The sequence below is a fragment of the Salvelinus namaycush genome, unplaced genomic scaffold, assembly GCF_016432855.1.
Source record: "Salvelinus namaycush isolate Seneca unplaced genomic scaffold, SaNama_1.0 Scaffold18, whole genome shotgun sequence".
Lineage (NCBI taxonomy): Eukaryota > Metazoa > Chordata > Actinopteri > Salmoniformes > Salmonidae > Salvelinus > Salvelinus namaycush.
The window spans coordinates 737,629-760,607 of NW_024058563.1; the positions used below are offsets into that span (position 1 = coordinate 737,629).

General features: G+C 39.8%; 1 long non-coding RNA gene across 1 annotated transcript; it reads left to right on the forward strand.

The window, feature by feature from the left end:
• Positions 1-221: 221 nt before the first annotated feature.
• On the forward strand, positions 222-5,807 carry LOC120037646. The gene is made up of 3 exons (XR_005474838.1): positions 222-260; positions 5,287-5,403; positions 5,762-5,807. It is a non-coding gene; the product is annotated as an uncharacterized LOC120037646 (long non-coding RNA).
• Positions 5,808-22,979: the final 17,172 nt, after the last annotated feature.

The following is a 22,979-nucleotide window of genomic DNA, read 5'->3' on the forward strand; positions in this document are numbered from 1 at the left end:
TTTCGATATATCTGTTAGTAAATGTTTTATTTCTCAAAGATAAATGAGAACAAGTGACATTCAAGAATGACTTGTCACTGTGTTAACCACAACCAACATGTTGGATCTCTGTTTAGGGGCCAATGCTCTAAAATGAGTCTCTCTGGGGAGAGAGAGGAGGGGGGCCCTGCCTCTAAAATGAGTCTCTCTGGGGAGAGAGAGGAGGGGGGCCCTGCCTCTAAAATGCATCTCTCTGGGGGACATGACACCAAAGCTAAGAGGTAAGATGACAATTTTATGAAGAATTTATTAAGTTTATTTCCAAAATAAATAGCTATCTTAAGATGAATGCACTTACTGTAAATCTCTCTGGATAAGACCATCTGCTAAATCAGGGGTTCTCCACAGACCCCGGTCTTCTCAATCCGGGGTCTGTGGAGGTACTGCAGGGGTTCTCAATCCGGGGTCTGTGGAGGTACTGCAGGGGTTCTCAATCCGGGGTCTGTGGAGGTACTGCAGGGGTTCTCAATCCGGGGTCTGTGGAGGTACTGCAGGGGTTCTCAATCCGGGGTCTGTGGAGGTACTGCAGGGGTTCTCAATCCGGGGTCTGTGGAGGTACTGCAGGGGTTCTCAATCTGGGGTCTGTGGAGGTACTGCAGAGGTTCTCAATCCGGGGTCTGTGGAGGTACTGCAGGGTTCTCAGTCCGGGGTCTGTGGAGGTACTGCAGAGGTTCCACGGCACCCTGACTGTACTCGTTGCAATGTAAGACATTTGATAGAATTTTCACACAAAACGACCACTTTGCCTACTCTTAATTATTGCCTAATATAATGGAATGCATATTGTTTTTACCAATTCTGATTGTTGTTCCATAAGAATTTTGACAATATTACCGTTATATCAACACACTCTTCACACCCGTTTAACAACTCTAAATAGCTTTGGCATAGTAGCATCAAGTCCCTTGCCAATAATGTTGCCTAAAATGTTAATTTTCATCAAACACATATTACGCAACTAGATGCCTTCAATTGACCAATTTATAGCCATGCCCAATTTAGGATTATTTATTAACAATATGATGTTGCGCTCCAAAGGGAGAACTTGAAATAACATGATGTAGATAATTAAATAATCAAAAGAAAAACGTGTTTATTATACACTCTTAGAAAAGAAGGTTCCTTATAGAACCAAAAAGGCTTCTATCACTTCCTTAATATATGGACTCACTAAAAGTTATATATATTTTTGGGTTCAGTGAAGATGAACCTCTAGAGTTCTGATCAACGAAAGGTGAATGTTTTGAGGATGTGAACCCAGCAGCCCTCCAGTGGTCAGATCAATTCCGCCTGTTTTTTCCAGCGCCCGGCCAGGGATTCAAACCAGCCACCTTTCAGCCACAGCTCCAACTCCAGCCTGAGTTTCTCTTCAGAAATAAGCATGAGTTAATCTGCCAAAATGAAGACAAAATGCTATGCAGTTATACATGGTATCACTTGTTATACATAATTAAAATACATACAGCATTGACTCCTGAACATCTAGTCAAATGGCTATCCAGACCATTTGCATTGCCCCCCCCCTTTTACATCGCTGCTACTCTCTGTTGTCATCTATGCATAGTCACTTTAATAACTCTACCTACATGTCAATATTACATCAAATAACCGGTGCCCCCGCACATTGACTCTTTATCGGTACCCCCCCCCCCCCCCCCCCTGTATATAGTCTCACTGTTGTTATTTTACTGCTGCTCTTTAATCACTTTTATCTCTTATTCTTATCTGTATTTTTCTGCATTGTTGGTTAGGGGCACTAAGCATTTCACTGTAAGATCTACACCTTTTTGTATTCGGCGCATGTGACTAATAAAAATGTATTTGAATAAATTATAACAAATAAAATAAATCTATTTATTTAGATGGGTGACATTATCTGCCAAAGTAACAGCCCTGTAGACAAAGAAGAGCTCTCCAGTAGGTACCAAAATATTCAAAGGACATTTTCTCAAAAGTGAGGTTACAAGTTTATCAATGTTCAAAGAAGAATGACTTTCCCATTGTTCCTCAACTGTAGTGTATGATATACTATTTTCTAGCCCTGGGTCTCTACTTTTATCCAATGTAAAAAACACCTTTTCAAATTTGGCGAACGAATCGACACAGTTGGTCACATTTGACTGTGTAAAACCTATCAGTACTACTGATTTCTCTGAGAGTGAGGCAGATATATATTATTACTGTGTAAAACCTAGCAGTACTACTGATTTCTCTGAGTGAGGCAGATATATATTATTACTGTATAAAACCTAGCAGTTCTACTGATTTCTCTGAGTGAGGCAGATATATATTATTACTGTGTAAAACCTAGCAGTACTACTGATTTCTCTGAGAGTGAGGCAGATATATATTATTACTGTGTAAAACCTAGCAGTACTACTGATTTCTCTGAGTGAGGCAGATATATATTATTACTGTGTAAAACCTAGCAGTACTACTGATTTCTCTGAGTGAGGCAGATATATATTATTACTGTGTAAAACCTAGCAGTACTACTGATTTCTCTGAGTGAGGCAGATATATATTATTACTGTGTAAAACCTAGCAGTACTACTGATTTCTCAGAGTGAGGCAGATATATATATTATTACTGTGTAAAACCTAGCAGTACTACTGATTTCTCTGAGAGTGAGGCAGATATATATTATTACTGTGTAAAACCTAGCAGTACTACTGATTTCTCTGAGAGTGAGGCAGATATATATTATTACTGTATAAAACCTAGCAGTACTACTGATTTCTCTGAGTGAGGCAGATATATATTATTACTGTGTAAAACCTAGCAGTACTACTGATTTCTCTGAGAGTGAGGCAGATATATATTATTACTGTGTAAAACCTAGCAGTACTACTGATTTCTCTGAGTGAGGCAGATATATATTATTACTGTGTAAAACCTAGCAGTACTACTGATTTCTCTGAGTGAGGCAGATATATATTATTACTGTGTAAAACCTAGCAGTACTACTGATTTCTCTGAGTGAGGCAGATATATATTATTACTGTGTAAAACCTAGCAGTACTACTGATTTCTCTGAGTGAGGCAGATATATATTATTACTGTGTAAAACCTAGCAGTACTACTGATTTCTCTGAGTGAGGCAGATATATATTATTACTGTGTAAAACCTAGCAGTACTACTGATTTCTCTGAGTGAGGCAGATATATATTATTACTGTGTAAAACCTAGCAGTACTACTGATTTCTCTGAGAGTGAGGCAGATATATATTATTACTGTGTAAAACCTAGCAGTACTACTGATTTCTCTGAGTGAGGCAGATATATATTATTACTGTGTAAAACCTAGCAGTACTACTGATTTCTCTGAGTGAGGCAGATATATATTATTACTGTGTAAAACCTAGCAGTACTACTGATTTCTCTGAGTGAGGCAGATATATATTATTACTGTGTAAAACCTAGCAGTACTACTGATTTCTCTGAGTGAGGCAGATATATATTATTACTGTGTAAAACCTAGCAGTACTACTGATTTCTCTGAGTGAGGCAGATATATATATTATTACTGTGTAAAACCTAGCAGTACTACTGATTTCTCTGAGTGAGGAAGATATATATATTATTACTGTGTAAAACCTAGCAGTACTACTGATTTCTCTGAGAGTGAGGCAGATATATATTATTACTGTATAAAACCTAGCAGTACTACTGATTTCTCTGAGAGTAAGGCAGATATATATTATTACTGTATAAAACCTAGCAGTACTACTGATTTCTCTGAGAGTGGGGCAGATATATATTATTACTGTGTAAAACCTAGCAGTACTACTGATTTCTCTGAGAGTGAGGCAGATATATATTATTACTGTTTAAAACCTAGCAGTACTACTGATTTCTCTGAGTGAGGCAGATATATATTATTACTGTGTAAAACCTAGCAGTACTACTGATTTCTCTGAGTGAGGCAGATATATATTATTACTGTGTAAAACCTAGCAGTACTACTGATTTCTCTGAGTGAGGCAGATATATATTATTACTGTGTAAAACCTAGCAGTACTACTGATTTCTCTGAGAGTGAGGCAGATATATATTATTACTGTGTAAAACCTAGCAGTACTACTGATTTCTCTGAGTGAGGCAGATATATATTATTACTGTGTAAAACCTAGCAGTACTACTGATTTCTCTGAGTGAGGCAGATATATATTATTACTGTGTAAAACCTAGCAGTACTACTGATTTCTCTGAGTGAGGCAGATATATATTATTACTGTGTAAAACCTAGCAGTACTACTGATTTCTCTGAGTGAGGCAGATATATATTATTACTGTGTAAAACCTAGCAGTACTACTGATTTCTCTGAGTGAGGCAGATATATATTATTACTGTGTAAAACCTAGCAGTACTACTGATTTCTCTGAGTGAGGCAGATATATATTATTGCTGTGTAAAACCTAGCAGTACTACTGATTTCTCTGAGAGTGAGGCAGATATATATTATTACTGTGTAAAACCTAGCAGTACTACTGATTTCTCTGAGTGAGGCAGATATATATTATTACTGTGTAAAACCTAGCAGTACTACTGATTTCTCTGAGTGAGGCAGATATATATTATTACTGTGTAAAACCTAGCAGTACTACTGATTTCTCTGAGTGAGGCAGATATATATTATTACTGTGTAAAACCTAGCAGTACTACTGATTTCTCTGAGTGAGGCAGATATATATTATTACTGTGTAAAACCTAGCAGTACTACTGATTTCACTGAGTGAGGCATATATATATTATTACTGTGTAAAACCTAGCAGTACTACTGATTTCTCTGAGTGAGGCAGATATATATTATTACTGTGTAAAACCTAGCAGTACTACTGATTTCTCTGAGAGTGAGGTAGATATATATTATTACTGTGTAAAACCTAGCAGTACTACTGATTTCTCTGAGAGTGAGACAGATATATATTATTACTGTGTAAAACCTAGCGAGAGTGAGGCAGATACAGAATTTTGCAAAAAAACATGATTATTTGTCTCTGAAATGTAGCCATCAAGTGATAGTTTAAAAAAAATACATGTCTGTCATTGAACATACCCATGCCATGATTAGATAGTGAAAAATCACCAATCTCTTTCATAATTTCTTCAAACAATAAAATCGAATTTACCAACATTTCTGAAAAGTGATATATAGCGTTTTGGAATGAAAGTCTTCTTATGTTTCCCCATCTGAGCTCAGAGTAGATGAGAGATGTAATGTTTGTCTCTGTTGTGTTGAAGGCCAATCAAGCGGAAGAGAACATCCTCCCCTGTACCCAGCTGTGTGTCCATGAAGAGTGACCGGTCTATGCGTCAACCTATAGAGTTTAGAGAGGGAGACTTTTCTACTGAACAAAGGTAAGAAGAACTCATGGGTCTTTGTCAGTGAGTTAAACAACACTGTCTCTAGTCATTTCTCCTCTCCCATTTTCCCATTTATTTCGTTGTCTTCATAATCCATAGGCTAATCCTTTTTTCCATTTCCATAGTACTAGTCCTAAAACAATATTAAACAAACACAACATTCTCTCTGTGTGTGTGTGTGTGTGTGTGTGTGTGTGTGTGTGTGTGTGTGTGTGTGTGTGTATGTGTGTATGTGTGTATGTGTGTATGTGTGTGTGTGTGTGTGTGTGTGTGTGTGTGTGTGTGTGTGTGTGTGTGTGTGTGTGTGTGTACTCCCTGGATGAGGAGATGTAATCTCATGTTTTGTCCACAGAAACCAACAGGAGAGATCAGAGTCAGAGATTCTCAGTGGTCAGTCTTCCCAGAGTCATCAAACAGACCTGGCCTCCATATTCAGTGTATGTGGTCCTGTTATGTACATTTGTTTTTGTTTACCCCAAGTAAAGTTGATCTGTCAATCATTAATTAATGTGTTAATGAGAAAGTGTTTATTCTTTTGCTTAACTTATTTACTTAATTTATTCCAGATGCTTGAGGAGAAAATTATGACATTTGTAAAGAACGAGCTGAAGATGTTCAAGAGGATTCTTAGTCCAGAACTCCCAGAAGGCTTTGAGAGTCAGAATCAGGATAAGGAAGTGGTGGATGCTGAAGATGAGAAGCAGGAGAGCAGTGCCAGAGAGGGGGCTCTGAAGATCACACTGCACGTCCTGAGGAAAATGAACCAGAAGGAGCTTGCTGACACACTGGAGAAATGTAAGATCTGTCTACCTCATGTTGAATGGTGTTTTATAACATTTAAAAGCTGTAGCTAAAGTACAGCTAAAGTAGCTGTGTAACTCAATGATATTGTAGCAGCCTTAACTAGAGGTCGACCGATTAGGATTTATCAATGCAGATACCGATACCGATTATTGGACGACCAAAAAAGCCGATACCGATTAATCGGCCAATTTTTTTACAATGTACTCATGTAATAATGACAATTACAACAATACTGAATGAACACTTATTTTAACTTAATATAATCCATCAATAAAATCAATTTAGCCTCAAATAAATAATGAAACATGTTCAATTTGGTTGAAATAATGCAAAATGAAAGTGTTGGAGAAGAAAGTAAAAGTGCAATATGTGCCATGTAAAAAAGCTAACGTTTAAGTTCCTTGCTCAGAACATGAGAACATATGAAAGCTGGTGGTTCCTTTTAACATGAGTCTTCAATATTCCCAGATAAGAAGTTTTAGGTTGTAGTTATTATAGGAATTATAGGACTATTTCCCTCTATACCATTTGTATTTCATTAACCTTTGACTATTGGATGTTCTTATAGGCACTTTAGTATTGCCAGTGTAACAGTATAGCTTCCGTGCCTCTCCTCGCTCCTCCCTGGGCTCGAACCAGGAACACAACGACAACAGCCACCCTCGAAGCAGCATTACCCATGCAGAGCAAGGGGAACAACCACTCCAAGGCTCAGAGCGAGTGACGTTTGAAACGCTATTAGCGCGCGCTAACTAGCTAGCCATTTCACTTCGGTTACACCAGCCTCATCTCGGGAGTTGATAGGCTTGAAGTCATAGACAGCTGATAGGCTTGAAGTCATAATGCTTGATACACAATGAAGGCAAAACGCTGGCAAAACGCACGAAAGTGCTGTTTGAATGAATGTTTACGCGCCTGCTTCTGCCTACCACCGCTCAGTCAGATACTTAGATACTTGTATGCTTGTATGCTCAGTCAGATTATATGCAACGCAGGACACGCTAGATAATATTCTAGTAATATCATCAACCATGTGTAGTTAACTAGTGATTATGATTGATTGTTTTTTATAAGATAAGTTTAATGCTAGCTAGCAACTTACCTTGGCTTGCTGCATTCGCGTAACAGGCAGTCTCCTTGAGGAGTGCAACGAGAGGCAGGCAGGTTGTAATAGCGTTGGACTAGTTAACCTGAAGGTGGCAATATTGGATCCCCCGAGCTGACAAGGTGAAAATCTGTCATTCTGCCCTTGAACAAGGCAGTTAACCCACCGTCATTGAAAATAAGAATGTGTTCTTAACTGACTTGTTAAATAAAGAATAAAAAAATAAAACATCGGTGTCCAAAATACCGATTTCCGATTGTTATGAAAACTTGAAATCGGCCCTAATTAATCGGCCATTCCGATTAATCGGTCGACCTCTATCCTTAACACAACACCTAGTGACCTCATCAAGTAGCAGCAGGGATGTGTTGTGGTGATTCATTTAGAGAGAGAGAGAGAACATTAATAATACCATCAATAATACCAATAATAATATAATCAGTCACAACAGTCTGTAATGCATTATGAAAACATTTACACATTTATACAGTCAGTTAAGAGAATAAATTATTATAATGTAAAACGTTATAACCGTCTTACAATACTGTAGGCATTAAAACAGACGTAATATTAATATCCTCTGTGTTATTTCTAGATTCAGATGAGCTTGCTGTGATTTGCCAACGTGAACTCAAATCTAATCTAAAGAAGAAGTTTCAAAGTGTATTTGAGGGGATCGCTAAACAAGGAAACCCAACACTTCTCAATAAGATCTACACAGAGCTCTACATCACAGAGGGTGGAACAGGAGAGGTCAATAATGAGCATGAGCTGAGACAGATTGAGACAACAACCAGGAAACAAGCAAGACCAGAGACTGCAATCAAATGTAACGACATCTTCAAACCCTTAACTGGACAAGACAAACGTATCAGAACTGTGCTGACAAAGGGAGTCGCTGGCATTGGAAAAACAGTCTCTGTGCAGAAGTTCATTCTGGACTGGGCTGAAGGAAAAGCAAATCAGGATGTCCAATTTGTATTTTCATTCCCTTTTCGGGAGCTGAATTTGATGAAAGGGGACAAACACACTTTCATTGAACTTCTCAATCACTTCTCAATGGAAACCAAACAATCAGGAATCTCCATCTACAACAAGTACAAAGTTCTGTTCATCTTTGATGGCCTGGATGAGTGCCGACTGCCCCTAGACTTCCAGAAGAACAAGATCTGTTGGGACGTCACAGAGTCAACCTCAGTGGATGTTCTGCTGACAAATCTCATCCAGGGAAATCTGCTTCCCTCTGCTCTCCTCTGGATAACTACCCGACCTGCAGCAGCCAATAAGATCCCTTCAGAGTGTGTTCACCAGGTGACAGAGGTACGAGGGTTCAATGACCCACAGAAGGAGGAGTACTTCAGGAAGAGACTCAGTGATGAGGACCTGGCCAGCAGAATCATCTCGCACATAAAGAAATCAAGGAGCCTCCACATCATGTGCCACATTCCAGTCTTCTGTTGGATTTCTGCAACAGTCCTTGAACACATGCTGAAACATAAGAGAGAAGAGATGCCCAAGACTCTGACTGAGATGTACACACACCTTGTGGTGTTTCATACCAAACAGAAGAATGAAAAGTATCTTGGGAAAGAAGAGACAGGTCCACACTGGAATAAAGAGAGCATTCTGTCACTGGGAAAACTGGCTTTTCAACAGCTTGTGAAGGGCAATCTGATTTTCTATGAAGAAGACATGAAAGTGGCTGGCATTGATGTCAGTGAAGCCTCAGTGTACTCAGGATTGTGCACACAGCTCTTTAAAGAGGAATGTGTGCTGTACCAGGACAAGGTGTACTGCTTTGTTCATCTGAGCATTCAGGAGTTTCTGGCTGCTGTATATGTGTTCCTCTCATTCATCAACAACAATGAGAATCTAATGGACAATCTGCAAACAAAAGACAAGTCTGAAGTTACTTTCTACAAGAGAGCTGTGGATAAAGCATTACAAAGTGAGACGGGAAACCTGGACCTTTTCCTTCGCTTCCTTCTGGGCCTCTCACTGGAGTCCAATCAGAAGTACTTACAAGGTCTAATGACAAAGACAAGAAGCAGCCCACAGAGCCATGAAGAAACAGTCAAGTACATCAAGGAGAAGATCAGGGAGAATCCCTCTCCAGAGAGGAGCATCAATCTGTTCCACTGTCTGAATGAACTGAATGACCATTCTCTAGTGGAGGAGATCCAAAGCTACCTGAGATCAGGAAGTCTCTCAGAAGACGAACTGTCACCTGCACAGTGGTCAGCTCTGGTCTTTGTGTTGCTGACTTCAGAAAAGGAGCTGGATGTGTTTGACCTGAAGAAATACTCCAGATCAGAGGAAGGTCTTCTGAGGCTGCTGCCAGTGGTCAAAGCCTCCAGATCTGTTCTGTGAGTAAATAAAAATGACATATAAGAACTAATCATCAGGAAGAAATATCCAGTTTAGAGAAAATGATGTAAATAATATATGTTTTTCAATATAAAATTATATACATATTCAATAAATGCATTGATTTTCACATTAGTATAATATTATGACCATACAATTCTAGGAGATGGAAGATGAATCTATATGTTGTTTTGAATAATTAACAAAATGCATCTGCCATTGTCCTTCTACACTACTCATTAAATCATGATGATCTCTTTGTCAGGCTGTCAGGCTGTCTAGTCACAGAGGAAGGCTGTGCTTCTCTGGTCTCAGCTTTGGAGTCAAACCCCTCACACCTGAGAGAGCTGGACCTGAGTAACAATGACCTGAAGGATTCAGGAGTGAAGCGTCTCTCTGCTGGACTGGGGAATCCCCACTGTAAACTGGAGACTCTGAGGTCAGTATTCATATTTGATATGGCAGTATTCAAATAGGCTTTTCGGCGAAAGCAAACGATGCTATTATCTGAGCATAGCACAATAGTAAACAAAGAGATAGAAGCATATTTCAACCCTGCAGGCGCGACACAAAACGCAGAAATAGAAATATAAATCATGCCTTCCCTTTGACGAGCTTCTTTTGTTGGCACTCCAATATGTCCCATAAACATCACAAATGGTCCTTTTGTTCGATTAATTCCGTCTTATTTGGCGCGTTTGATCCAGAAAAACACCGGTTCCAAATTGTGAAACGTGACTACAAAATATCTCAAAGGTTACCTGTAAACTTTGCAAAAACATTTCAAACTACTTTTGTAATACAACTTTTGGTATTTGTTAATGTAAATAATCGATAAAATTGAAGACTGTGTTCAATACGGGATTAAAACAAACTGTAGTTAGCTTTCTGGTCACGCATCTCTAACAAACAGTACACTTCCAGTGACCCTAGTTCAAGATGGCCGTACTTCTTCATTACACAAAGGAATAACCTCAACCAATTTCTAAAGACTGTTGACATCCAGTGAAAGCTGTAGGAACTGCAAGAAAGTCCATTAGAAATCTGGATTCCCAATGAAAATTTCCCCCCCCAAAAAAAAAAATTTCTGAATGGTTTGTCCTCAGGGATTCGCCTGCTAAATAAGTTCTGTTATACTCACAGACATGATTCAAACAGTTTTGGAAACTTCAGAGTGTTTTCTATCCAAATATACTAATAATATGCATATCTTATCTTCTGGGGATGAGTAGCTGGCAGTTTAATTTGGGCATGCTATTCATCCAAAATTCAGAATGCTCAAGTGTTGCTTTAGCTTGAACCTCCATCCCAGTCTCAAATCTCTGGAAGACTGAAACAGGTTTCCCTCAAGAATTTCCCTGTATTTAGCGCCATCCATCATTCCTTCAATTCTGACCAGTTTCCAAGTCCCTGCCGATGAAAAACAAACCCACAGCATGATGCTGCGACCACCATGCTTCACTGTGGGGATGGTGTTCTTGGGGTGATGAGAGGTATTGGGTTTGCGCCAGACATAGCGTTTTCCTTGATGGCCAAAAAGCTAAATTTTTGTCTCATCTGACCACAGTACCTTCTTCCATATGTTTGGGGAGTCTCCCACATGCCACATGCCTTTTGGTTAACACCAAACGTGTTTGCTTATTCTTTTCTTCAAGCAATGTCTTTTTTCTGTCCACTCTTCCATAAAGCCCAGCTCTGTGGAGTGTACGGCTTAAAGTGGTCCTATGGACAGATACTCCAATCTCTGCTGTTGAGCTTTGCAGCTCCTTCAGGGTTATCTTTGGTCTCTTTGTTGCCTCTGATTAATGCCCTCCTTGCCTGGTCCGTGAGTTTTGGTGGGCGGCCTTCTCTTGGCAGGTTTGTTGTGGTGCCATATTCTTTCCATTTTTTAATAATGGATTTAATGGTGCTCCGTGGGATTTTCAAAGTTTCAGATATTTTTTTATAACCCAACCCTGATCTGTACTTCTCCTCAACTTTGTCCCTGACCTGTTTGGAGAGCTCCTTGGTCTTCATGGTGCCGCTTGCTTGGTGGTGTCCCTTGCTTAGTGGAGTTGTAGACTCTGGGACCTTGCAGAACAGGTGTATATATACTGAGATCATGTGACAGATCATGTGACACTTAGATTGCACACAGGTGGACTTTATTTAACTAATTATGTGACTTCTGAAGGTAATTGGTTGCACCAGATCTTATTTAGGGGCTTCATAGCAAAGGGGGTGAATACATATGAACGCACCACTTTTCTGTTTTTTATTTTTTAAATAAGTTATTTTTTTAAATTTCTCTTGACCAATTTGGACTATTTTGTGTTTGTCCATTACATGAAATCCAAATATAATCTATTTAAATGACATGTTGTAATGCAACAAAATAGGAAAAACACCAAGGGGGATGAATACCTCTGCAAGGCACTGTAGTTCTCCCATTTGAAGAAGTCTTCATTATTTGGACATATTCACATATATTGGTAATGGTGAGAGGTTAGCATGTTTTGTTGTAGCCTCTGTTATTGGTAATGGTGAGAGGTTAGCATGTTTTGTTGTAGCCTCTGTTATTGGTAATGCTGAGAGGTTAGCATGTTTTGTTGTAGCCTCTGTTATTGGTAATGGTGAGAGGTTAGTATGTTTTGTTGTGGACTCTGTTATTGGTAATGGTGAGAGTTTAGCATGTTTTGTTGTAGCCTCTGTTCTTGGTAATGGTGAGAGGTTAGCATGTTTTGTTGTAGCCTCTGTTATTGGTAATGGTGAGAGGTTAGCATGTTTTGTTGTAGCCTCTGTTATTGGTAATGCTGAGAGGTTAGCATGTTTTGTTGTAGCCTCTGTTATTGGTAATGCTGAGAGGTTAGCATGTTTTGTTGTAGTCTCTGTTATTGGTAATGCTGAGAGGTTAGCATGTTTTGTTGTAGTCTCTGTTATTGGTAATGCTGAGAGGTTAGCATGTTTTGTTGTAGCCTCTGTTATTGGTAATGCTGAGAGGTTAGCATGTTTTGTTGTAGCCTCTGTTATTGGTAATGCTGAGAGGTTAGCATGTTTTGTTGTAGCCTCTGTTATTGGTAATGCTGAGAGGTTAGCATGTTTTGTTGTAGCCTCTGTTATTGGTAATGCTGAGAGGTTAGCATGTTTTGTTGTAGCCTCTGTTATTGGTAATGCTGAGAGGTTAGCATGTTTTGTTGTAGCCTCTGTTATTGGTAATGCTGAGAGGTTAGCATGTTTTGTTTTAGCCTCTGTTATTGGTAATGGTGAGAGGTTAGCATGTTTTGTTTTAGCCTCTGTTATTGGTAATGGTGAGAGGTTAGCATGTTTTGTTGTAGCCTCTGTTATTGGTAATGGTGAGAGGTTAGCATGTTTTGTTGTAGCCTCTGTTATTGGTAATGGTGAGAGGTTAGCATGTTTTGTTGTAGTCTCTGTTATTGGTAATGGTGAGAGGTTAGCATGTTTTGTTGTAGCCTCTAACTTTCTCAATCATTGTGTTTTTTTATTTTTATATTTCACCTTTATTTAACCAGGTAAGCTAGTTGAGTTCTCATATGCAACTGCGACCTGGCCAAGATAAAGCATAGCAATTTGAGACATACAACAACACAGAGTTACACATGGAATAAACAAAACATAGTCAATAATACAGTAGAACAAAAGAAAACAAAAAGTCTATATACAGTGAGTGCAAATGAGGTAAGATAAGGGAGTTAAGGCAATAAATAGGCCATGGTGGCGAAGTAATTCCATTATAGCAATTAAACACTGGAATGGTAGATGTACAGAAGATGAATGTGCAAGTAGAGATACTGGGGTGCAAAGGAGCAAGATAAATAAATAAATACAGTATGGGGATGAGGTAGATAGATGGGCTATTTACAGATGGGCTATGTACAGGTGCAGTGATCTGTGAGCTGCTCTGACAGCTGGTGCTTAAAGCTAGTGAGGGAGATAAGAGTCTCCAGCTTCAGAGATTTTTGCAGTTGGTTCCAGTCATTGGCAGCAGAGAACTGGAAGGAGAGGCGGCCAAATGAGGAATTGGCTTTGGGGGTGACCAGTGAAAAATACCTGCTGGAGCGCGTGCTACGAGTGGGTGCTGCTATGGTGACCAGTGAGCTGAGATAAGGCGGGGCTTTACCTAGCAGAGACTTGTAGATGACCTGGAGCCAGATGGTTTGGCAATGAGTATGAAGCGATGGCCAGCCAACGAGAGCGTACAGGTCGCAGTGGTGGGTAGTATATGGGGCTTTGGTGACAAAACGGATGGCACTGTGATAAACTGCATCCAATTTGTTGAGTAGAGTGTTGGAGGCTATTTTATAGATGACATTGCTGAAGTCGAGGATCGGTAGGATGGTCAGTTTTACGAGGGTATGTTTGGCTGCATGAGTGAAGGATGCTTTGTTGCGAAATAGGAAGCCGATTCTAGATTTAATTTTGGATTGGAGATGCTTAATGTGAGTCTGGAAGGAGAGTTTACAGTCTAACCAAAAACCTAGGTATTTGTAGTTGTCCACATATTCTAAATCAGAGCCGTCCAGAGTAGTGATGCTGGACGGTCGGGCGGGTGCGGGCAGTGATCAGTTTGCCAGAAGTATACAGGATGGTGTCGTCTGCGTAGAGGTGGATCAAAGAATCATCAGCAGCGAGAGCGACATCATTGATGTATACAGAGAAGAGAGTCGGCCCGAGAATTGAACCCTGTGGCACCCCCATAGAGACTGCAAGAGGTCCGGACAACAGGCACTCCGATTTGACACACTGAACTCTATCAGAGAAGTAGTTGGTGAACCAGGCGAGGCAATCATTTGAAAAACCAAGGCTGTTGAGTCTGCCAATAAGAATGTGGTGATTGACAGAGTCGAAAGCCTTGGCCAGGTCGATAAATACGGCTGCACAGTAATGTCTCTTATCGATGGCGGTTCTGATATCGTTTAGGACCTTGAGCGTGGCTGAGGTGCACCCATGACCAGCTCTGAAACCAGATTGCACAGCGGAGAAGGTACGGTGGGATTCGAAATGGTCAGTAATCTGTTTGTTAACTTGGCTTTTGAAGACCTTAGAAAGGCAGGGCAGGATAGTAATAGGTCTGTAGCAGTTTGGGTCTCGAGTGTCTCCCCCTTTGAAGACGGGGATGACTGCGGCAGCTTTCCAATCTTTGGGAATCTCAGACGATACGAAAGAGAGGTTGAACAGGCTAGTAATTGTGGTTGCAACAATTTCAGCAGATCATTTTAGAAAGAGAGGGTCCAGATTGTCTAGCCCGGCTCATTTGTAGGGGTCCAGGTTTTGCAGCTCTTTCAGAACATCAGCTGACTGGATTTGGGTGAAGGAGAAATAGGGGAGGCTTGGGCGAGTTGCTGTGGGGAGTGCATGGCTGTTGACCGGGGTAGGGTTAGCCAGGTGGAAAGCATGGCCAGCCGTAGAAAAATATTTTAAGTTCTCAATTATAGTGGATTTATCGTGGTGACAGAGTTTCCTAGCCTCAGTGCAGTGGGCAGCTGGGAGGAGGTGCTCTTATTCTCCATGGACTTTACAGTGTCCCAGAACTTTTTTGAGTTTGTGCTACAGGATGCAAATATCTGCTTGAAAAAGCTAACCTTAGCTTTCCTAACTGCCTGTGTATATTTGTTCCTGACTTCCCTGAAAAGCTGCATATCACGGGGGCTATTCGATGCTAATGCAGAATGCCACAGGATGTTTTTGTGCTGGTCAAGGGCAGTCAGGTCTGGAGAGAACCAAGGGCTATATCTGTTCCTGGTTCAAACATTTTTGAAAGGGGCATGCTTATTTAAGATGGTGAGGAAGGCACTTTTAAAGAATGACCAGGCGTCCTCTACTGACGGGATGAGGTCAATATCCTTCCAGGATACCCGGGCCAGGTCGATTAGGAAGGCCTGCTCGCTGAAGTGTTTTAGGGAGCGTTTGATTGTGATGAGGGGTGGTCGTTTGACCGCAGACCCGTTACGGATGCAGGCAATGAGGCAGTGATCGCTGAGATCTTGGTTGAAAACAGCGGAGGTGTATTTGGAGGGCAAGTTGGTTAGGATGATATCGTTGAGGGTGCCCGTGTTTACGGATTTGGGGTTGTACCTGGTGGGTTCATTGACAATTTGTGAGAGATTGACGGCATCAAGCTTAGATTGTAGGATGGCAGGGGTGTTAAGCATGTCCCAGTTTAGGTCACCTAGCAGCACGAGCTCTGAAGATAGATGGGGGGCAATCAGTTCACATATGGTGTCCAGGGCACAGCTGGGGGCAGAGGGTGGTCTATAGCAAGCGGCGACGGTGAGAGACTTGTTTCTGGAAAGGTGGATTTATAAAAGTAGAAGCTGGAATTGTTTGGGTACAGACCTGGATAGTAGGACAGAACTCTGCAGGCTGTCTCTACAGTAGATTGCAACTCCACCCCCTTTGGCAGTTCTATCTTTAATCAGATTCAGATCTGATTAAACTAACTCTTAGTTTCCTGATTCAGATCTGTTTAAACCAACTCTTAGTGTCCTGATTCAGATCTGTTCAAACCAACTCTTAGTGTCCTGATTCAGATCTGTTCAAACCAACTCTTAGTTTCCTGATTCAGATCTGTTCAAACCAACTCTTAGTTTCCTGATTCAGATCTGTTTAAACCAACTCTTAGTGTCCTGATTCAGATCTGTTTAAACCAACTCTTAGTGTCCTGATTCAGATCTGTTTAAACCAACTCTTAGTTTCCTGATTCAGATCTGTTCAAACCAACTCTTAGTTTCCTGATTCAGATCTGTTTAAACCAACTCTTAGTTTCCTGATTCAGATCTGTTTAAACCAACTCTTAGTGTTATTATTCATTATTTATTTATGATTTGTATTAATCAAGGCATAATCAGGATTAATTTAGTAGTGTTTAGAAACGTGTTATCTACTCCCTTAGATAGAAAATTACTCCAGTCATCATCCACAGTTCAGTTACTATTGGGCAAAACACAACCCAAAACACAACCAAAACAAACTGAAAATGCAACCAATGAGTTTGGAACCAAATACTACACTTTTGACTACTTTAATACACTATAAGTAAATTGATCAGAATATTTACGACTTCAAATTATCAAAGTATGGGGGGACTAGATACATAAAGTGCTTTCATTTCTAAATGGTGAAACAGATATGTATTAAAATACCCTCAAATAAAAGGTGACATTATATACTGTATACCTCATATGAAACATTTGATCTGAAATCCAAAATGTTGGAGTTATAGAGCAACATTTAAAATGTTAGCTTCACTGTCAAAATAGATATGGTGTGGACTGTATACTCAATATAATCTAAATCTGATACCTCACTGTCTGTCTTTTGACTGATAATGCTTTTTAAACTGGTCTGGTCAGTCTACTTAAATATTTGTACTATACATGCTTCTATCTGCAGGCAATACTTTGATAATTTGTCATTTCTAATAATGATACATTAATTTTCTGAATAGATAAGACAGGTTTCAGGACACTGATGTATCTGAATATGTTGAACAAAAATATACTGCCACTATTATCACCACCAAAGAATAACAGTGTGATTTTAATATGATTTGACTCTTTGCAGGCTGTCAGGCTGTCTAGTCACAGAGGAAGGCTGTGCTTCTCTGGTCTCAGCTCTGAGGTCAAACCCCTCACACCTGAGAGAGCTGGATCTGAGTAACAATGACCTGAAGGATTCAGGAGTGAAGCTGCTCTCTGCTGGACTGGGGAATCCCCACTGTAAACTGGAGACTCTGAGGTCAGTATTCCTGTAGTTGGTCAACAAGTGATAACTGTTCACCAGATCCACATGTGTTTACCAGACACACATAGTCCACACCATATGTGTTTGGACAGTGAAGCTTAAAGTTTTACATTTGGTATTATGCTCCAGCATTTTGGATTTGAGATAGAATGTTTCATATTAGGCGACCGTACAGAATGTTACCTTCTATTTGAGGGAATTCATACATACATTTTACCGTTTAGATATGAATAGTGAATAATGATGAATAACAAAGTTATAGAGGCACAAATATCAGTATAAATGCTAATTTCCCTTGGTATTGGTAATGGTGAGAGGTTAGCATGTTTTGTTGTAGCCTCTGTTATTGGTAATGGTGAGAGGTTAGCATGTTTTGTTGTAGCCTCTGTTATTGGTAATGGTGAGAGGTTAGCATGTTTTGTTGTAGGCTCTGTTATTGGAAATGGTGAGAGGTTAGCATGTTTTGTTGTAGCCTCTGTTATTGGTAATGTTGAGAGGTTAGCATGTTTTGTTGTAGTCTCTGTTATTGGTAATGGTGAGAGGTTAGCATGTTTTGTTGTAGCCTCTGTTATTGGTAATGGTGAGAGGTTAGCATGTTTTGTTGTGTCCTCTGTTATTGGTAATGGTGAGAGGTTAGCATGTTTTGTTGTAGTCTCTGTTATTGGTAATGGTGAGAGGTTAGCATGTTTTGTTGTAGTCTCTGTTATTGGTAATGGTGAGAGGTTATCATGTTTTGTTGTAGTCTCTGTTATTGGTAATGGTGAGAGGTTATCATGTTTTGTTGTAGTCTCTGTTATTGGTAATGGTGAGAGGTTAGCATGTTTTGTTGTAGTCTCTGTTATTGGTAATGTTGAGAGGTTAGCATGTTTTGTTGTAGTCTCTGTTATTGGTAATGGTGAGAGGTTAGCATGTTTTGTTGTAGCCTCTGTTATTGGTAATGGTGAGAGGTTAGTATGTTTTATTGTAGTCTCTGTTATTGGTAATGGTGAGAGGTTAGCATGTTTTGTTGTAGCCTCTGTTATTGGTAATGATGAGAGGTTAGCATGTTTTGTTGTAGCCTCTGTTATTTGTAATGTTGAGAGGTTAGCATGTTTTGTTGTAGTCTCTGTTATTGGTAATGGTGAGAGGTTAGCATGTTTTGTTGTATCCTCTGTTATTGGTAATGGTGAAAGGTTAGCATGTTTTGTTGTAGCCTCTTTTATTGGTAATGGTGAGAGGTTAGCATGTTTTGTTGTAGTCCCTGTTATTGGTAATGGTGAGAGGTTAGTATGTTTTGTTGTAGCCTCTGTTATTGGTAATGGTGAGAGGTTAGCATGTTTTGTTGTAGCCTCTGTTATTGGTAATGGTGAGAGTTTAGCATGTTTTGTTGAAGCCTCTGTTATTGGTAATGGTGAGAGGTTAGCATGTTTTGTTGTAGCCTCTGTTATTGGTAATGGTGAGAGGTTAGCATGTTTTGTTGTAGCCTCTGTTATTGGTAATGGTGAGAGGTTAGCATGTTTTGTTGTAGCCTCTGTTATTGGTAATGGTGAGAGTTTAGCATGTTTTGTTGTAGTCTCTGTTATTGGTAATGGTGAGAGGTTAGCATGTTTTGTTGTAGCCTCTGTTATTGGTAATGGTGAGAGGTTAGCATGTTTTGTTGTAGCCTCTGTTATTGATAATGGTGAGAGGTTAGCATGTTTTGTTGTAGCCTCTGTTATTGGTAATGGTGAGAGTTTAGCATGTTTTGTTGAAGCCTCTGTTATTGGTAATGGTGAGAGGTTAGCATGTTTTGTTGTAGCCTATGTAACTTTCTCACTCATTATTATTCATGATTCATTCATGATTTGTATTAATCAAGGCATCATCAGGATTAATTTAGTAGTGTTTAGAAACATGGTATCTACTCACTTATAAAGAAAATTACTCCAGTCATCATCCACCATTGAGTTTCTATTGGGCAAAACACAACCCAAAACAAACTGCAAATGTGTCAATGTCACCTCATATAAAACATTTGATCTGAAATCCAAAATGTTGGAGTATAGAGCCACATTTAAAATGTTAGCTTCACTGTCAAAATAGATATGGTGTAGACTGTATACTCAATACAATCTAAATCTGATACCTCACTGTCTGTCTTTTGACTGATACTGCTTTTTAAACTGGTCTGGTCAGTCTTCTCAAATATTTGTAATACACATTTTTCTCTCTACAAGCAATACTTTGATAATTTGTCATTTCAAATAATGAAACATCCATTTATGAATAGATATGGCAGGTTTCAGGACACTGATGTATCTAAATAGGTTTAAAAAATATACTGCCACTATTTTCACCACCAAAGAATAGCAGTGTGATTTTAATATGATTTGACTCTTTGCAGGCTGTCAGGCTGTCTAGTCACAGAGGAAGGCTGTGCTTCTCTGGTCTCAGCTCTGAGGTCAAACCCCTCACACCTGAGAGAGCTGGACCTGAGTAACAATGACCTGAAGGATTCAGGAGTGAAGCTGATCTCTGATGGACTGGGGAATCCCCACTGTAAACTGGAGACTCTGAGGTCAGTATTCCTGTAGTTGGTCAACAAGTATTTGTATTGTATTGTATTTATTATAGATCCCCATTAGTTCCTGCTAAAGCAGCAGCTACTCTTTCTGGGGTCCAGCAAAATTAAGGCAGTTCATAGACTTTTAAAACATTACAATACATTCACAGATTTCACAACACACTGTGTGCCCTCAGGCCCCTACCACATATCTACAGTACTAAATCCATGTTTATCGTGTGTGTGTGTGTGTGTGTGTGTGTGTGTGTGTGTGTGTGTGTGTGTGTGTGTGTGTGTGTGTGTGTGTGTGTGTGTGTGTGTGTGTGTGTGCCAATGTGTGTATCTCTTTACAGGTCCCTCTGTTCCATAAGGTGTTTTTTATCTGTTTTTTAAATCTAATTTTCAGTTACTTGATGTGGAATAGAGTTCCATGTAGTCATGGCTCTATGTAGTACTGTGGAATAGAGTTCCATGTAGTCATGGCTCTATGTAGTACTGTGGAATAGAGTTCCATGTAGTCATGGCTCTATGTAGTACTGTGTGCCTCCCATAGTCTGTTCTGGACTTGGGGACTGTGAAGAGACCTCTTGTGGCATGTCTTGTGGGGTATACATGGGTGTCTGAGCTGTGAGCTAGTTGTTTAAAAAGACAGCTCGGTACATTCAGAATGTCAGCACATTTTACAAATACTGGTAGTGATGAAGTCAATCTCTCCTCCACTTTCAGCCAGGAGAGATTGACATGCATATTATTAATATTAGCTCTCTGTGTCCATCCAAGGGCCAACCGTGCTGCCCTGTTCTGAGCCAATTGCAAACTTTCCTAAATCCTTTTTTGTGGCACCTGACCACACGACTGAACAGTAGTCAAGATGCGATAAAACTGGGGCCTGTAGGACCTGCCTTGTTGATAGTGCTGTTAAGAAGGTAGAAACTAGGGCCTGTAGGACCTGCCTTGTTGATAGTGTTGTTAAGAAGGTAGAAACTAGAGCCTGTAGGACCTGCCTTGTTGATGGTGCTGTTAAGAAGGTAGAAACTAGGGCCTGTAGGACCTGCCTTGTTGATAGTGCTGTTAAGAAGGTAGAAACTAGGGCCTGTAGGACCTGCCTTGTTGATAGTGTTGTTAAGAAGGTAGAAACTAGGGCCTGTAGGACCTGCCTTGTTGATAGTGTTGTTAAGAAGGTAGAAACTAGAGCCTGTAGGACCTGCCTTGTTGATAGTGTTGTTAAGAAGGTAGAAACTAGGGCCTGTAGGACCTGCCGTGTTGATAGTGTTGTTAAGAAGGTAGAAACTAGGGCCTGTAGGACCTGCCTTGTTGATAGTGTTGTTAAGAAGGTAGAAACTAGGGCTTGTAGGACCTGCCTTGTTGATAGTGTTGTTAAGAAGGTAGAAACTAGGGCCTGTAGGACCTGCCTTGTTGATAGTGTTGTTAAGAAGGTAGAAACTAGGGCCTGTAGGACCTGCCTTGTTGATAGTGTTGTTAAGAAGGTAGAAACTAGGGCCTGTAGGACCTGCCTTGTTGATAGTGTTGTTAAAAAGGTAGAAACTAGGGCCTGTAGGACATGCCTTGTTGATAGTGTTGTTAAGAAGGTAGAAACTAGGGCCTGTAGGACCTGCCTTGTTGATAGTGGTGTTCAGAAGGTAGAAACTAGGGCCTGTAGGACCTGCCTTGTTGATAGTGTCGTTAAGAAGGCAGAGCAGTGCTTTATTATGGACAGACTTCTCCCCATCTTAGCTACTATTGTATCAATATGTTTTGATCATGACAGTTTACAATCCAGGGTTACTTCAAGCAGTTTAGTCATCTCAACTTGCTAAATTTCCACATTATTTATTACATTATTTATTTGAGGTTTAAGTTTTAGTGAGTTATTTGTCCCAAATACAATGTTTTTAGTTTTATAAATATTTAGGGCTAACTTATTCCTTGCCACCCACTCTGAAACTAACTGCAGCTCTTTGTTAATTGTGGAGGAGAGGCTTGTAATGTCTGGGGGGAATAAGTGGAATGGTATCAAACACGTGGTTACCAAGTGTTCCATTTCATTCACTCTGTTCCAGACATTATGAGAGGTTAAGTGTTGCAGTCATTTCAGTCGCTGACGTGTTGAGTCATCCACATACATAGACACACTGGCCTTACTCAAAGTGGCATGTTGAGTCATCCACATACATAGACACACTGGCCTTACTGAAAGTGGCATGTCGTTAGTAAAAATGTAAAAGGTTAGCATGTTTTGTTGTAGCCTCTGTTATTTGTAATGGTGAGAGGTTAGCTTGTTTTGTTGTAGTCTCTGTTATTGGTAATGGTGAGAGGTAACATGTTTTGTTGTAGCCTCTGTTATTGGTAATGGTGAGAGGTTAGCATGTTTTGTTGTAGCCTCTGTTATTGGTAATGGTGAGAGGTTAGCATGTTTTGTTGTAGCCTCTGTTATTGGTAATGGTGAGAGGTTAGCATGTTTTGTTGTAGCCTCTGTTATTGGTAATGGTGAGAGGTTAGCATGTTTTGTTGTAGCCTCTGTTATTGGTAATGGTGAGAGGTTAGCATGTTTTGTTGTAGTCTCTGTTATTGGTAATGGTGAGAGGTTATCATGTTTTGTTGTAGCCTCTGTTATTGGTAATGTTGAGAGGTTAGCATGTTTTGTTGTAGCCTCTGTTATTGGTAATGGTAAGAGGTTAGCATGTTTTGTTGTAGCCTATGTAACTTTCTCACTCATTATTATTCATGATTCATTCATGATTTGTATTAATCAAGGCATCATCAGGATTAATTTAGTAGTGTTTAGAAACATGGTATCTACTCACTTAGAAAGAAAATTACTCCAGTCATCATCCACCATTGAGTTTCTATTGGGCAAAACACAACCCAAAACAAACTGCAAATGTGTCAATGTCACCTCATATAAAACATTTGATCTGAAATCCAAAATGTTGGAGTATAGAGCCACATTTAAAATGTTAGCTTCACTGTCAAAATAGATATGGTGTAGACTGTATACTCAATACAATCTAAATCTGATACCTCACTGTCATT